Source organism: Coregonus lavaretus (assembly GCF_964263955.1).
Source record: "Coregonus lavaretus genome assembly, chromosome: 7".
NCBI classification, from domain to species: Eukaryota; Metazoa; Chordata; class Actinopteri; order Salmoniformes; family Salmonidae; genus Coregonus; species Coregonus lavaretus.
The window spans coordinates 11,588,609-11,607,007 of record NC_139994.1 but is presented as its reverse complement, the minus strand read 5'-3'; the positions used below and the strand labels follow the sequence as shown (position 1 = coordinate 11,607,007).

General features: G+C 41.3%; 1 protein-coding gene across 1 annotated transcript in view; it reads right to left on the bottom strand.

The window, feature by feature from the left end:
• Positions 1-6,513, bottom strand: part of LOC311132767 (protein tyrosine phosphatase type IVA 3) — a 51,738-nt gene extending 45,225 nt beyond the window's left edge. The window contains exon 1 of the mRNA XM_084166070.1: positions 6,469-6,513. The gene's annotated coding sequence lies outside the window, so the exon portion shown is untranslated. The remainder of the gene's footprint in view (positions 1-6,468) is intronic.
• Positions 6,514-18,399: the final 11,886 nt, after the last annotated feature.

The window sequence follows — 18,399 nt, the reverse complement described above, 5'->3', positions numbered from 1 at the left end:
GATAGCCTCGGCACACACCATCGCAGAGGGATAGCCTCGGCACACACCATCGCAGAGGGATAGCCTCGGCACACACCATCGCAGAGTGATAGCCTCGGCACACACCATCGCAGAGGGATAGCCTCGGCACACACCATCGCAGAGGGATAGCCTCGGCACACACCATCGCAGAGGGATAGCCTCGGCACACACCATCGCAGAGGGATAGCCTCGGCACACACCATCGCAGAGGGATATCCTCGGCACACACCATCAAAAAGGGATATCCTCGGCACACACCGTCGCAGAGGCATAGCCTCGTCACACACCATCACAGAGGGATAGCCTTGTCACACGTCACTGTTCTTTACTATACTGTATTGTATTGTACTGACCTATACTCTACTTTTCTTTACTGTACTGTGCTCTACTGTACTGTCCAAACTTGTGAAACAGATGTATATGATTGGTTCAGATTTGGACTGACCAAATGTTAACTACTTCTCAACATCCATGGACATCCAGTGTCGTTCGGTGCTCACTGGGTGAGGCTGCTGGTTAAGGTAAATGGAGAGAGAGAGAGTACTGTTTGCTGATGATCTGGTGCTTCTGTCCCCAACCAAGGAGGGCCTACAGCAGCACCTAGATCTTCTGCACAGATTCTGTCAGACCTGGGCCCTGAAAGTAAATCTCAGTAAGACAAAAATAATAGTGTTCCAAAGAAGGTCAATTTGCCAGGACCACAAATACAAATTCCATCTAGACACCGTTGCCCTAGAGCGCACAAAAAAACAATACATACCTCAGCCTAAACATCAGCACCACAGGTAACTTCCACAAAGCTGTGAACGATCTGAGAGACAAGGCAAGAAGGGCATTCTACGCCATCAAAAGGTACATAAAATTCGACATCCCAATTAGGATCTGGCTAAAAATACTTGAATCAGTTATAGAACCCATTGCCATTTATGGTTGTGAGGTCTGGGGTCCACTCGGCAACCAATAATTCACAAAATGGTACAAATACCAAATTGAGACTCTGCACGCAGAATTCTGCAAAAACATCCTCTGTGTACAATGTAAAACACCAAATAATGCATGCAGAGCAGAATTAGGTCGATACACGCTCATTATCAAAATCCAGAAAAGAGCTGTTAAATTCTACAACCACCTAAAAGGAAGCGATTCCCAAACCTTCCATAACAAAGCCATCACCTACAGAGATTAACCTAGAGAAGAGTCCCCTAAGCAAGCTGGTCCTGGGGCTCTCTTCAAACACAAAAAGACCTCACAAAGCCCCAGGACAGCAACAGCAACACAATTAGACCCAACCAAATCATGAGAAAACAAAAATATAATTACTTGACACATTGGAAAGAATTTACCAAACAACAGAGCAAACTGGAATGCTATTTGGCCCTAAACAGAGAGTACACAGTGGCAGAATACCTGACCACTGTGATTGACCCAAAATTAAGGAAAGCTTTGACTATGTACAGACTCAGTGAGCATGGCCTTGCTATTGAGAAAGGCCGTCGTAGGCAGACCTGGCTCTCAAGAGAAGACAGGCTGTGCACACTGCCCACAAAATGAGATGGAAACTGAGCTGCACTTTCTAACCTCCTGCCAAATGTATGATCATATTAGAAACACATATTTCCCTCAGATTACACAGATCCACAAAGAATTCCAAAACAAATCCAATTTTGATAAACTCCCATATCTATTGGGTGAAATACCACAGTGTGCCATCACAGCAGCAAGATTTGTGACCTGTTGCCACAAGAAAAGGGCAACCAGTGAAGAACAAACACCATTGTAAATATTTACATTTTGGTCATTTAGCAGACGCTCTTATCCAGAGTGCATACATTTTTCATACTGGCCCCCCGTGGGAAACGAACCCACAACCCTGGCGTTGCAAGCGCCATGCTCTACCAACTGAGCTACAGGAGGCCCAAATACAACCCTTATTTATTTTCCCTTTGGTACTTTAACTATTTGCAATTCATTATAACACTGTACATAGCCATAATATGACATTTGAAATGTGTCTATTCCTTTGAAAATGTTTACTGTTCATTTTTGATTGATTATTTCACTTTAGTTTATTATCTATTTCACTTGCTTTGGCTATGTAAACATGTTTTCCATGCCAATAAAGCCCTTTGAACTGAATTGAGAGAAGAGATGGGGGGAGGGGGGGGGGGGGGGGGACTTTCATTATCCTCCCTCCTCATGAACTTAAACTTACAGAAGGCAAATGGGGCGTTTACATGGAAATGACCCTTTGCACAGCATAACGTCAGACATTAGACCTTGTGGTGAAACCAGAGAAAACATGAACAGCCAAAATGCTCACCACCTACCTATCTAGAAAAGCCTGCTCTGTTTTTCATATCACTCAATATGACTTGATTGAGCTTGCCTAGCTTAAATGGACCAATAGAATTGTCCCAAAACTGTAAACCCTGCCCATCTCCCACTCCAGGCAGACTAGAGCGAACGCTCAAAATATTTGACAGATTTCAAAAAGTATTTGATTTTGAACCCAGGTCTGAATCTGATACATGGGATAACAGCCATCTGGCCAAACTGAATGATTACTGGAGAGAAGACAGCAGGGAAGTCTGTTCCCACCATGGAACATTTCACTATGACAACTTCTTGTAATCTACATTCAGTCTTTTCAACTTCCCCATCCTTTCCAGCAAGCATAGAGTTGTCCCAATAATATGTCATTTTTCCTGAAGTGTGCACTCGTTCTCTAATTCCCACAAACCTAAAAGCATTGGATTGGTGGAGGCATGGGCTAGAGGGAGTTTCTACCATATTTCTTATATCAGTCATTTCAAATCAGTGAAGGGAAGTGAAAGAAAACAGCAGCACGTAAAGCAGCACGTTAAGTCAGTACCTCCTTGAATTGAGCACCCTTGAATTATTTGCATAATGACTCATATCTAGATGTAAGTAGCGTCTCCAGGGAGAAGTATGAGACTGTTGTATCATTTATAAAAAACAACATTGAAAAATGATAATATTAATAGCGGCACCGCGCCCTTATGGGCAGTAAATCTTTGGAAATCAGTAATTGGATTCAATAGAATTTCATCTTTGAGGACCAATAATGAAGCAACTGATCTTGAACTCAATAAACCACTTGCAAATGACAAATGTGTTATTTATTCTCTATTTTCACTTTCTCTTGGAAATCCCACTTCCCGTCTATTTTAAATGCTGTGGTTAATTTCCTCACTGCTTACTGCCAATTGCTTACTCTAAATGTCATCCTATATGGGCAACCATTTATATGAAATTCACACTGGAGTCATTCAATGCCATTTCAGCAAGCCATGACACCCACCATCTCAGATTGTTCTGAAGTCGTTTCTGTAGTTAGAAACAGATAAGACTAGAATTCCTGCAACATTATTTTGTTGAAATTTAATCTCTGAGAAATTAAGCTAATTGATTGCACCCATAGTGGCCCTTTAATTGTTAGGGTTCAAATAATATTCAATAAATACAGTAGCCAACATACGATTTGGACCAAATTAGTTCCACACAAAAGACCAGCAAAATTGATAAAAGGGTGTGGCAGTAGCAGGAACAGCAGCATCTAGTGGGCAAAATCTGGTAATTTCACATTTATTCATGGTAAATAATGCAAGTGACATCAATGGCTAATTTCTCTGAACAGGAGGGAAAAAACTACCAGATTCACAGGGAATACATGACATAGTATGAAGAAGCAATACTCCAAGCCACAGCTCCATACTACTTGTCAGACATAGAGAACCGATACTACATACAGGTTGTTGGGGTTGGATTGGTATGGGGGTCTGTTGGTGGCTTTTGATCAGTTTATTGGATTCCCCATGTCTTACTTAATGATAGGACGAAGTTTGGTCCAAATCGGGTGTTAGTTACTATATTTAATTAATATTATATGAATCCTATGAATTAAAATTGCCAATTTGGGTGCACACTTCAGGGGGCAAGGAGCTGCTGAATTCTCAGTGACTCTACAGGTAGGACCAAAGCACTTGGTATAGCTTCCTTGTGAGACTTGTGAGGTCCCTCTCATGGTGGAAGTGTAGAATATGTTATTGTGGTCAAGCAATTCTCACTGGAATGGCAGCAAATGCAGCAGTCTGTCTATGTAGAGATGACATTTCACATGGAAACGCCCAACTTTTGATTCACCAGAATTTGTATTGAGGAGGACACATTGCACCACAGACTACTCCTCCTGTTACACAAGCTAATGCAGTGGTGTGTCCTCTCAACACCCCAGTAAAACAAATGGTCAATTGTAGCCTCCAGCTGTATAACCTAAACTCAAGATGATAAGGCATATTGGATCATTACAGGGGAAACCTTTAGAAGTGTTATGGTCACCTCTCATTTTCACAGATGTTGTAGCTTAGACCCTATTTGACATCATCTGAAATGTTTGTGTTGTGCCCGTCATCGGTTGAGGCACAGCATACTGTTGAATACAGGGTGGGTGTCATTTCAATCTTATAAACCGAATTCATAGAATTGGCCTATCCCTTCAGACCCCTGCAATTTAGCTGGTACACCATTGACATTTAAATTTAATTGAAACTTTAAATTTCCAATTACTACTACAAAGATGGCCGCCGGTCCACCCATTTTCTAAATGTCAATTTGAATGGGAATGTTTATTCTATTGTCTATATTTCTATGATTTCAATAGGTTTTCTATGAAAGATTGACAGTTTAATTTATAACAATGGATATTTTAGTACATTTATTAGCCAAAACATGACACCCACCCTGTATTCAAGAGTATGCTGTGTCTCAACTGATGGCAGGCACAACACAAACACCTCAGGTTATGTAAAACAGGGTCCAAGCTACAACATCCCCCCCTTTGCCCTCAGAACAGCAACAGGTTCCTTAACACAGAAGGACAATAAAACATAACCTACCAGCTAATATTGTCTGTGTCTTGTGAAGTATGTCTTGTGATATATACTGAGTATACCAAACATTAGGAACACCTTCCTAATATTGAGTTGCACCCCCCCCTTTTGCCCTCAGAACAGCTTCAATTCGTCAGGGCATGGACTCTACAAGGTGTCGAAAGCGCTCCACAGGGATGCTGGCCCATGTTGACTCCAATGCTTCCCACAGTTGTGTCAAGTTGTCTAGATGTCCTTTGGGTGGTGGACCATTCTTGATACACACGGAAAACTGTTCAGCGTGAAAAACCCAGCAGCGTTGCAGTTCTTGACACAAACCAGTGCTCATGGCACCTAATAACACACTCTTTTCAAAGGCACTTAAAATATTTTGTCTTGCCCATTCACCCTCTGAATGGCACACATACACAATCCCTGTCTCAATTGTCTCAAGGCTTACAAATATATATATATATTTTTACCTGTCTCCTCCCCTTCATCTACACTGTTTGAAGTGGATTTAAGAAGTGGCATCATTAAGAGGTCATACCTTTCACCTGGTCAGTTTATGTCATGGAAAGAGCAGGTTTTTTTAAAATATGTTTTGTACACTTTTCTTTTTAGATAATTGCTGTTAAAGTAAAAAAATTTAAAAGTATTTTTTTATATAAATCATAAAACAGTTTAACAACCCTGTTTGTCTGCTTTTATATTATATCAAACTCAACCGTTCATATTTTTCAGTGATGAAGACATGGATGGGTTATGCAAAATAGGTCAACTTTGAGCACCTCTATTTCCGGAATGTTTTGGCATTCAGGTCCAAAAAGTAACTTTGTGACCACTTCTACTATGGGCCAACATGTAGGCCTACGGAAGGTTTCATTCAAACCAAAAGGGATGCAGTCTGAAAGTGATTGAAATCATATGGAACGACCTTACAATTAGTCTCATGGTTGAAGACTGAATAACCTACAAGAACTGCCCTACTTCTGCCTTCACTGATTGCAACAATGCTGCAAATGTCCATAGCCCATTATACATTGTTACAGACTATATACACTGTAGTCTACATGGTGGTTACAAAGTAGCAAGACATTACACGATCCTTCCACTCCAATGATACATTGTATCGCATTGTTGCTACTTCGACAAAGGAGAGGACAGAACAAGACAAGAAACATGTGGAATCATGTCTAGACTGTCCGCATTCGAATAGTCGTGATTGAGAACTTGTGCGGTAGGCTATAAAATCTCAAGTTCAGTTGCCATCTAATCAATCGTTATCATTTCAAACTTGCTTGCCAATAATTTACTAGTCTATAGCTAATGTTGCCAAGCTACCCTGACCAAGAAGCAGGAAGACACCCCGCACGGCCGCAAGCAGAAAGCGTGCATTGCATGGCGATGGCAGCTGTAAATTGTCATAATGTTATATTTCGAGCTAAATGCACCAGTCTGAGTCTGGCCTGCAATAGGCTGTCTGTCACCAGATAGAGTAGTGTCTAAACAAGTTATTAGCCTACTGATGTAGGTTTGTGATTAGTAGTTTACTCACCAGTCGTTTTCCTGCTGATCAAATCTGGGCTGAAACTACCGGTAGGTCCAAGGCGGAGTATTGGGTTCATGTGCACTGACGTTCATCCCACCAGCTACGTGCGTCAGGCAAGATTCTGAATGCATGATGTCGCTTGAGCGGGAATTCGAATGGCCGACTGGACTGGGCTGCACAAACCCTATTCTGTGGACCAGATACACAGGACTTGGAGATGACAATGCATATTTATCTGCAGGCCTATTATAGCCTACTAATGTGATGCGTTCAAGCCCCATGTAAGCCTATTTATTATTACCTAGAACTTTCCTAAACACAATCTTCATAGTCGTGAAAAATGTATTAATAAATAACGTTAATTATTTCTAGACTGGACATCACTGCAGGATTAACCTAAAGTAGCACACGTTAAATAAACTGCAGGGCAGGCCTATCAATCAGCCTATCTCAGTATAGACCTAGAATTTAGGTTACTTTTCGCTGAACAGTAGTTCATCTCCTCTCCAACATTTCCATCTAGTGAAGAATTGTTGAATCACATTCAATAGAATGTTAGGATGGAGAAAGCTATACAAAGCAGGATTGCCTAAACTATACACAGGCAAGAAAAAAGCATTTATAAAACAGTCCCCTGTTTATCTGCTTTGCAATTATAGGCTTCCACTGTGAGTGGCGAGGCAGCACTTTACAGCATTCCAATGTTATAGTCCTGTGAATCTCTAATACATATTTAGTGGATGCAAATGCCACAGAAACCCTTGTTATTCAGAACGCATTAGCTGGGACAATGGAGGAAATGAGTGAGGTGAAAATCATTGGAATGAGGTTAGGCCCTTTGTAAAAAAACGTTGTTTGTGGAAAATAGTAGACCAACCAACTTAAATCATCCATTTGATAAACATGTCCAGTTATTTAGGTCGAATGGAAGAAAATAAACCCATTTTGAGAGGAGAAATACTTAAAGAGTACAAAACATAATGACTACAACAAGACATGAGGTGATGCATCAAGAGTTTTTAAATCTGCCCATTCCTTGATATTGCAGCCATTGAACCTTAGGTCTTACATTGAACTTCGTTTTTGTATAGATACCCAAACTATCATATCATTTTCATAATCTAATAATTTTTGGCCTATAGATTAGGCCTAATTTAATCTGTAGAAGGACCATGCTACTTTTATTGAGAACTAGATTTGGACAAAGAACGAATCTGATTTCTATGTCTGGGAAATATAACATCAATGTGTAAGAAAAAACAGCAGCTGGCTACAAATGTCCACGTTTTTCTTTTATTTTTTCTTTAAATGAGAGGTTCAAACTGTATCAACATACATTTATAAACGCATACATTGACATTGTCTAGGTCATAGAATAACAATGTATATAAAAATGTTATCCATTTAGTCAGGGATGGGAGCATATGAATGCGTAAAAGTAGCTTATTAAGTTGTTAGAATCTTTAATGTGACAAAAACTACTTAAAAGTGCACAATGTGAAGTGAAAAACGATTTTTACAATGTAAAATGGTGATCATCATAAGCATATGTAGGCACAGGGTACTACTACAGGTACAGCTATGAATTCCAGGTAAACTAGGCCTATAGGACCTTTTCATACCAGGAGAAGGTGTTAAACAGCGGGGCAGGACCCTGAGGAGGACATGTCCCACACACTCTAAAAATTAGGCGTTTAACAATGGTTCTTCTAAGATCTTCAAAGTACCTTAGGGTTCTTGGCACTGAAAATTGCACCCAAAAGGTTCTTCCAAGAACCCCATAGGAGGTGGGGTTCATTGAGGAACCTCCTTAGTTGGTGGTGGTTCTTGCAGGAACCTAACTGCCCAACTGAAACATTTGGATTTGAATTTGAAAGGACAGCAGGTGCAGGCACTTAACTGAAAAATGTAATAGATCTCCTCAATTTAAGGTAAGGTTTGTCCCTTATATGATCTAAATTGATATTGTTTTCTGATGACACTATCCATCTTTTCATATTTGTGCACATTTTTCTAAAACAGAAAATGGACACAATTCAATGGATATCAATCAACAAAGAGGTAAGAATATGTATGCTATAAGAATATGTTGAAGGCTAGCTGTATTGGGTGCAGATGACTGAACTGCTCACTTGTGTGTCTGTGTCTGCAGGTATACACACAAGGAGGCATACAAACGTAAGTCAATTGGTATTGGCATGTGAAGTAGATCACATTTACCATCCTCCTTCACAGGGTACTTCACATAACAGATACGTGGAGGGTCGGCAAATGGAGGAGCAGCGCTGGGTCTGGAGTAGATCAGGTAGGAAGGTTCAGCACACATGCGCATCTTCTTAATGGGTCTTCCATTATCTCCAATGAGTCCTTGGGCTGTGACTCCCCCGTCGCATAGCTGGGGTAACCGTCACCTACAAGGTGCATATCCACAGGTGGAGAGTCCCAGCTCATCCTCCTCTTGGTTCCAACACCTCTCTCTGCGCCCAATGGCAGTTGATCCGTTTGCGCGCTGGACGCAACCGATAAAGGAGCAGGTCTTGGGCACAGACGAGGAGGACCGTCTCTTTTCAGGATGGATTCGATGGAAAAAGAACTGTGATGGCATATGATGGCTGGTGGGAGTTGGTGTTGGTGAGTAGAATGCGACGGAGTGCTCTGGTAAGGGGACTGTCATCGACAATCCAGAAGTTTGTTTTTTATTTTGGCAAATATGGATTTACTGGAACCTGAAAGAGATAAGCAAATTAATTAATACAATTTATATATCTTTTTTTTAACCTTCGGGTGGTTTAATTAAATACTCTAGATTAGACAGCCTAATATCTGAAATAACAACCATTGTGGACATGTTGTGAACATACCTTGACAAAATCAGTCTAATCATAGTCAGATTTTTTTCTCAAATAGGCTGTTTATTTTCCTTCATTTTACTAATAACTGGATGGCTAAACAGACAGCTGCAATGTAATTGATAGTTATTTCACTGTTGCATCTTGGTCAGGTCGTTATTGTAAAAGAGAATGTGGTCTCAAGGACTTACCTGGTTAAATAAAATACCAACAAATAAATAGAGTTATGCAATAAAGGACGCTGGCGTTCACTGTCCACTTTTTGGCATTAAATTGATCACAAATTAGATGTAGTACTGTAAAAAAGTATACTAGGCATATAATGATATTACATTTAATATGTAGATGTTGTATATCAGCCTATTATTTATCCTAATACTAGTCTACTCGAATCCCAGGGATAATTTGATTTGACTAGGATTTTTCCACAAACTACTAGTTATAAAGTTAGTTGCCAATAAAAAAATAAAGGTTTGGCAAATGAACAAAACAGGGCAGAATCCTAACAACAAAACATAACTGTAGTCTGCTTATTCAAGGGGTTTTCTTTATTTTTAAAAAAAATTTACATTGTAGAATAATAGTGAAGACATCAAAACTATGAAATAACACATATGGAAATCAAAATCTATTTTATATTTGAGTTTCTTCAAATAGCCACCCTTTGCCTTGATGACAGCTTTGCACACTCTTGGCATTCTCTCAACCAGCTTCACCTGGAATGCTTTTCCAACAGTCTTGAAGGAGTTCCCACATATGCTGAGCACTTGTTGGCTGCTTTTCCTTCACTCTGCCGTCCGACTCATCCCAAACCATCTCAATTGGGTTGTGGTCGGGGGATTGTGGAGGCCAGGTCATCTGATGCAGCACTCCATCACTCTCCGTCTTGGTAAAATAGCCCTTACACAGCCTGGAGGTGTGTTGGGTCATTGTCCTGTTGAAAAACAAATGATAGTCCCACTAAACCCAAACCAGATGGAATGACGTATCGCTGAAGAATGCTGTGGTAGCCATGCTGGTTAAATGTGCCTTGAATTCTAAATAAATCAAAGACAGTGTTACCAGCAAAGCACCCCCACACCATAACACCTCCGCTTCCATGCTTTACGGTGGGAACTACATGTGCGGAGATCATCCGTTCACCCACACCGCGTCTCACAAAGACACAGCGGTTTGAACCAAAAATCTCACATTTGGACTCTAGACCAAAGGACAAATGTCCACCGGTCTAATGTCCATTGCTCGTGTTTCTTGGCCCAAGCAGGTCTCTTCTTATTATTGGTGTCCTTTAGTAGTGGTTTCTTTGCAGCAATTCGACCATGAAGTCCTGATTCACACAGTCTCCTCTGAACAGTTGATGTTGAGATGTCTGTTACTTGAACTCTGTGAAGCATTTAGTTGGGCTGCAATTTCTGAGGCTGGTAACTCTAATGAACTTATCCTCTGCAGCAGAGGTAACTCTGGGTCTTCCAGTCCTGCGGCGGTCCTCATGAGAGCCAGTTTCATCATAGCGCTTGATGGTTTTCGCGACTGTACTAGAAGAAACTTTCAAAGTTCTTGAAATATTCCGTATTGACTGACCTTCATGTCTTAAAGTAATGATGGACTGTCGTTTCTCTTTGCTTATTTGAGCTTTTCTTGGTCTTTTACCAAATAGGGCTATCTTTTGTATATAAATAAAGAAAAACCCTTGAATGAGTAGGTGTGTCCAAACTTTTGACTGATAGTGTATATATATATATATATATATATATATATATATATATATATACAAACTCAGCAAAAAAAGAAATATCCCTTTTTCAGGACCCTATCTTTCAAAGATAATTCGTAAAAATCCAAATAACTTCAGAGATCTTCATTGTAAAGGGTTTAAACACTGTTTTCCCATGCTTGTTCGATGAGCCATAAACAATTAATGAACATGCACCTGTGGAACGGTTGTTAAGACAGCTTACAGAGGGTAGGCAATTAAGGTTACAGTTATGAAAACTTAGGACACTAAAGAGGCCTTTCTACTGACTCTGAAAAACACCAAAAGAAAGATGCCCATGGTCCCTGCTAATCTGCGTGAACATGCCTTAGGCATGCTGCAAGGAGGCATGAGGACTGCAGATGTGGCCAGGGCAATAAATTGCAATGTCCGTAGAGTGCTAAGACAGCGCTACAGGGAGACAGGACGGATAGCTGATCGTCCTCGCAGTGGCAGACCACGTGTAACAACACCTGCACAGGATCGGTACATCTGAACATCACACCTGCGGGACAGGATGGCAACAACAACTGCCCGAGTTACACCAGGAACGCACAATCCCTCCATCAGCGCTCAGACTGTCCGCAATAGGCTGAGAGAGGCTGGACTGAGGGCTTGTAGGCCTGTTGTAAGGCAGGTCCTCACCAGACATCACCGGCAACAACGTTGCCTATGGGCCCAAACTCACCATCGCTGGACCAGACAGGACTGGCAAAAAGTGCTCTTCACTGACTTCACTGACGGATTCGCGTTTATCGTCGAAGGAATGAGCGTTACATCGAGGCCGTTACTCTGGAGCGGGATCGATTTGGAGGTGGAGGGTCCGTCATGGTCTGGGGCGGTGTGTCCCAGCATCATCGGACTGAGCTTGTTGTCATTGCAGGCAATCTCAATGCTGTGCGTTACAGGGAAGACATTCTCCTCCCTCATGTGGTACCCTTCCTGCAGGCTCATCCTGACATGACCCTCCAGCATGACAATGCCACCAGCCATACTGCTCGTTCTGTGCGTGATTTCCTGCAAGACAGAAATGTCAGTGTTCTGCCATGGCCAGCGAAGAGCCTGGATCTTAATCCCATTGAGCACGTCTAGGCTAGGGCCATTCCCCACAGAAATGTCCGGGAACTTGCAGGTGCCTTGGTGGAAGAGTGGGGTAACATCTCACAGCAAGAACTGGCAAATCTGGTGCAGTCCATGAGGAGGAGATGCACTGCAGTACTCAATGCAGCTGGTGGCTACACCAGATACTGACTTTTGATTTTGACCCCCCCCCCCCCTTTGTTCAGGGACACATTATTCAATTTCTGTTAGTCACATGTCTGTGGAACTTGTTCAGTTTATGTCTCAGTTGTTGAATCTTGTTATGTTCATACAAATATTTACACATGTTAAGTTTGCTGAAAATAAACACAGTTGACAGTGAGAGGACGTTTCTTTTTTGCTGAGTTTATATATATTTTAAATAAACCGTATAGGCTATTGTAGTGGGAACGTTAGCCCTGTTTCCACACGCCTATAAGGGTAAACATAAGTAAGTAATCCTGACTACTTTTCTCGGGTATTAAACTTTAACTGGATTTTGTGCCTCAGCGAAATCGACAACCAAATACGGCCACTCCATGAACAATCGTGTACTGAATTGAACTGTCTGCTGCTGGTGAAGTAAAAAGATGGCTTTGTCAACTAACCCTTGGTGCAGATACCCTCAAACTTCCAGCGAGCCTACGCATTCCTTTTGGGGACCATTTCTATAGATTAAAAACTAACCCATTCTAAATTTAAATCAAATCAAATTTTATTTGTCACATGCGCCGAATACAACAGCTGTAGACCTTACCGTGAAATGCTTACTTACAAGCCCTTAACCAACAATTTTACTAAATGAATAAAAAGTAAAACAATAAAATAACAATAACGAGGCTATATACAGGGGGTACTGGTACCGAGTCAATGTGCGGGGTACAGGTTAGTCGAGGTAATTTGTACATGTAGGTAGGGGTAAAGTGACCAGTGGCATGTAAATCTTGGTGGGGCAAACAAACAAAAACAAAAAAGGGGAATGCATGCCAGCAAAGCCACTACACAACACAACACTAAACAATACATTAATTGCACTATAACGGTGACAAACGGTGCCCACAAACTGTTAAGGCCTACATAAAGCTGCCCTACAGCAGAGTCCCAACAGGTTCTATAGGCCTAGTTAATGTGGAATGCACACCTTGACCTATTGTTATAGCAGGACATATATCCAGAGGTCTGGGACTGCATCATTCTAGATCCACAGTTCGACTAAGCAAGGTCCTGATATCAGTGCTCTGTGTGTGACTCGGTGTGAGAACAACTCTACAACGAAAAAGATGCAGAACATGACAGAGAACATCATGGGAACTCTCCTACCTCTCCAGGCTCCATCCAACGTTGTTCAGCGAAGGAAGAACCAACGTTATGGCAAGAAGAAGAGCACAACCTATCTGGGACTGATTGCATATGTCATTCAGGACTCTCCAGACAAGATGCTCACCTTTAGTCAGGTAAAACCAATATATTTTAGCACCCACGGTGTAATTTCAATGTTGATCTGAAAAAGAATACTGGTGCCTAATTAATGACGAGTGCTAATATGGAGTGTTATCATTTGCAGTTGATGGACAAGTTGGGAGCATTCCTCTCAGAAGACAGAAAAGGCATCGAGAACAACATAAGGGTCTGCTTATCATTCAACGATGGTTTTGTCAAGGTATGTCCACAATACTTATATCAACTAAATCAGACATTATTTATTGTCTCTTTCATTCAACCAACCTGAGGTCAACAGACATTAATTAATTTGACGTGTTTATCTATTTCAGGTTCCAGTCAGTCCATATCTCAAAGAAGAACTTCTGGAAAGTCGATGAGAGTCAAATTACAGCGAAGATGGCGAGACGCCACTTCGGGGGCATACTGGACCTGTTCCCCGAGTTGTCCACCAAAGTGCGAATGGAGGCAGACAGGATATCAGAGCGCTTTGCCGCGGTCTACTCACCAACACCAACCCTCAACAGCCCTCATACCCAGAAGAGAAGTGAGGTGAAGTTCAGCAGTCCTTTCTCCATCTAATCCATCTTGAACAGAGACGGTCCTTCTCGTCTGTGCTCAAGACCCGCTGCATTGTTGGTTGTGTCCAGCACGCCAACGGATCAACTGCCATTGCACGTGGAGTGAGGAGTTGGGACCAAGAGGATGAGCTGGAACTCTCCACCTGTGGAGATTAACCTTGTTCCCCGCGCGGGTAACAGTTACCCCAGCTACCCCACAGTGAGAAACACAGTCCACTGACTGGTGATGATGATGGAAGGCCTGTCAAGAAGACGCCCATGTGTGCTGAGCCCTCCTATCTGATCTAATCCAGGTTTTGCCGTCCCGCTACGTAACTGTTATTTGAAGTACCCTGTGCCTACATATGCTTGTGATGCTCACCATTTTAGACTTGTATATATGTTTTCAATAAAGTCTACTCTGAAAATAAAGTCTGTCATCTAATTATTTTAATTGATACGAGAACTGGTTAAAATGCGCCCCAATGGCACAGACATCAGTTCGACCTCTACTTTTGATTTACATTTGGTTGAGTTGTCAACTAACATGAATTCAACGTGAAATAAACAAAACATCTCACAATGTCATTGGATTTTGGTTAAAAGTAGGGTTAAAAAAAGACGAAATACCATTACATTGATGACATTGATGAAATCCATTTAGTTTCCCCACGTTAATTCAATGTCAGCACATAGATTTTTGGGATCCAAATGACGTGGAAACAATGTCGATTCAACCAGTTTTGGCCCAGTGGGGCAGTACTGTATATGCTCATGTTTCTTCCAGGCACTAATCAAGAGATATCCATGGCTAAATAGACAATATTTAGGTCTATACACACTTTCTATAGAAAATGTAATGGCCTATGTTTATGTATGTTGTTACACAGTTTGAACTTGTATTTTTTTTTAAATAGCATAGGCCTATTTAAGTGATAATGCCCGAGAAGCCAGTGTTTGGAGGATATATTGGCACGGATGTTGTTAGGCCCAAGTTTGAGTGCATTATCACTTTTATACAACCGATTACCAACATATTCAAATAATGATTGACATATTTTCATTAAAAATGTACATACTTTTTCATCCTTCCACAAGACATAGTCCCGACACAAATCTAGGGTTGCTACCCAAGCCAGCTGGTCATTCATTCTATTGGTTCGGTTGCTAGAGAATCGACCCAGTCCATCAGTCTTTTTGTTCTGTATCTATGGACGCGACCCAGTCGTTCCTTCTAAATGTTCCATTGCCATACTGGGTGGCAACGTTCTTATCCCTTGCTAGCTAGCGAACTACTGCTAATTTACAGTCAAAAAGTGTAGCCAGAATAATAGCAAAGTAGCTGCATTTGCATTTGTTTAAGCTGTTTTCTAGTGACATTTATTTGGACCACATACTGCACAGGTCTCAAACTCATTCCACAGAGAGCCTGTTGTCTGGGGGTTTTCACTCCACCCTTGTACTTAATTGATGAATTAAGTTCACTAATTAGTAAGGAACTTCCCACATCTGGTTGTCTAGGGCTTAATTGAAAGGAAAAACCTGGAGACACTAGGCCGGCCCTCCATGGAAGGAGTTTGACACCCCTGATATACTGCATGCGTCAAGTAGGTCTATACCTTTTAACCATTTCTTATAAATCAATTAAAATCAATAGATATGGCAGAATTTAAAAGTGCTTAATGTGAAGTGAAAAGGTTTTTACTATGTAAAATGGTGATCATCATAAGCATATGTAGGCACAGGGTACTTCAAATCAAATTAAATGTTATTGGTCACCTACACATATTTAGCAGATGTTATTGCAGGTGTAGCGAAATGCTTGTGTTCCTAGCTCCAACAGTGCAGTAGTATCTAACAATTCACAACAATACACATAAATCTAAAGTAAAAGAATGGAATTAAGAAATATATAAATATTAGGACGAGCAATGTCTGAGTGGCATTGACTAAAATACAGTAAAATAGAATACAGTGTATACATATGAAATGAGTAAAGCAGTTTGTAAACATTATTAAAGTGACTAGTGTTCCATTATTAAAGTGACCAGTGATTCCATGTCTATGTATATAGGGCAGCAGCCTCCAAGGTGCAGGGTTGAGTAACCGTGTGGTAGCAGGCTAGTGATGACTATTTAACAGGCTGATGGCCTTGAGATAGAAGATGTTTTTCAGTCTCTCGGTCCCAGCTTTGATCCACCTGTACTGACTTCTGGATGGTAATGGGGTGAACAGGCCGTGGCTTGGGTGGTTGATGTCCTTGATGATCTTTTTGGCCTTCCTGTGACATCGGGTGCTGTAGATGTCCTGGAGGGCAGCAGTGGCGGCTCCTGAAAAAATTCTCAGGAGGGGCAATTTTTCTGATGATTTAGGTGACCTACACACATTTAAAAAAAAGATATGTCCAGCAACAACATGAAGACAGGGGCAGCATATAAGTCAATACCAGAAGCATTTATTGACTGATCTCAAAAGTGTTGGCTTACCAGGGTTGGTGGAGCCCTCAGTTTCATCTTTGCCTCGCAAAGCTAACTCAAACACTCCGCAAAACTTCACACACTGGATTAGCCGGCTGAGGATGTGGCGGTTCTTGCTAATGTCGTAGTAAATATATTTGTTATAGTGAATATGGAATATGATATGTTGAGTAAAATGTTGTGCTAAGATCTATTTAGGTCAGGAGCTGGTTATAAGTTCTGTTCCTATCCAATAACAATGGACAAAAGGGTCCTATCTTGTCAGCCTTGTCAGCAGGTGGCCAAGGACAACACCCACGCCATAGGCCTCTCAGTTCTTCCAACTCACGAGTTCTTGCTCTGAGGACACACACACACACAAACACACACACACACACATCATCACTGTTAAACACACACACACACACACACACATCATCACTGTTAAACACACACACACACACACACAAAAATCCCCTCTCTTAGGCTGAACATTTGAAGACAGAGAACCCGACTCAGAGCCAATGCAACAGTGACAGTAGCCTGGAGGTGACCTCGCCCAACTCATCAGGACCAATCAGAAGATCAGAACTACTAGATTGAACCTACTTCATTTATTGCATAAAATGTCTGCACACAATGTTTCGGGGCTCTCTTCAGATAATAATAATAATAATAATAATATTCCATTTAGCAGACGCTTTTATCCAAAGCGACTTACAGTCATGCGTGCATACATTTTTGTGTATGGGTGGTCCCGGGGATCGAACCCACTACCTTGGCGTTACAAGCACCATGCTCTACCAGCTGAGCTACAGAAAGTGGATACTCATGGATGCGCATTGCAATTGTAAAATGTCAACACAATTGGAGACACCACGTCATTTTTGGAGACATGTTATTGACAGTAAACTATTGTAGATGCGACTGCTAACTAAATAAAACATTTTAGCTGGCTAGCTAATCATCTTAGCTAAATGTGGGGCAAACAATTCAGTTATTTACCGTTAATTTGAGGGATTGGGGTGAAAGAAATCGAGTTACATAGTGATACTTTACGATATACTGTATTGACAATATCGCAATATTTTAGCGCTAGTTGGCTGTACCTGCACCAAAACACCATTATTGTTCCTTCATAGCTTGTTCTCAATCTTTTCACATTGGGAGCCAATTAGTTTTCAGCACTTTTATTTCCATGACTGATCAAAACTCGTTCTCATGGCTTTCTGATCCCTCTGCAACAGACATATGGTGCGCAATAAAATCACAGTATCGAATCGCAATACGTATAGAATCATGAGACTCGCAATGCTGATGCATATATCTTATCGTGAGGTTCCTGGCAATTCCCAGCCCAAGTTCATTTGCCACAACAAATCTCTTCGCTAGCAAACGCGATGTCTTCTCCAAAACGACAATGTGTCTCCAGCAATGTTTACTTTTTTGACGTTCTATGGCATCTCCACTTTCCAAGCATATATGACCACATGTAATATTTTGGTAAGTGATGCAAATAGTGAACTATGTAGGGCCAGGATGTAAAATATATGTAGCTGCAGCAATTTCTCTTATCTGATATGGTAAGTAATGGGGCTTAATTTATTGCTCCCTAAGAGTTTGACGAACGGGTCCGTGAACGCGATTCCAGATATATTTACCTCTGAATAAACTGCCTTTATTACACCATATCCACATCCAGTAAACTTGTGATTATCAACACTAACCTCATCGTTGTGGCGGCGGACAGCTAGCCTGTATCCCTCGTCATCCAGTTGAGTGGCAATGTCTTTTTTCGT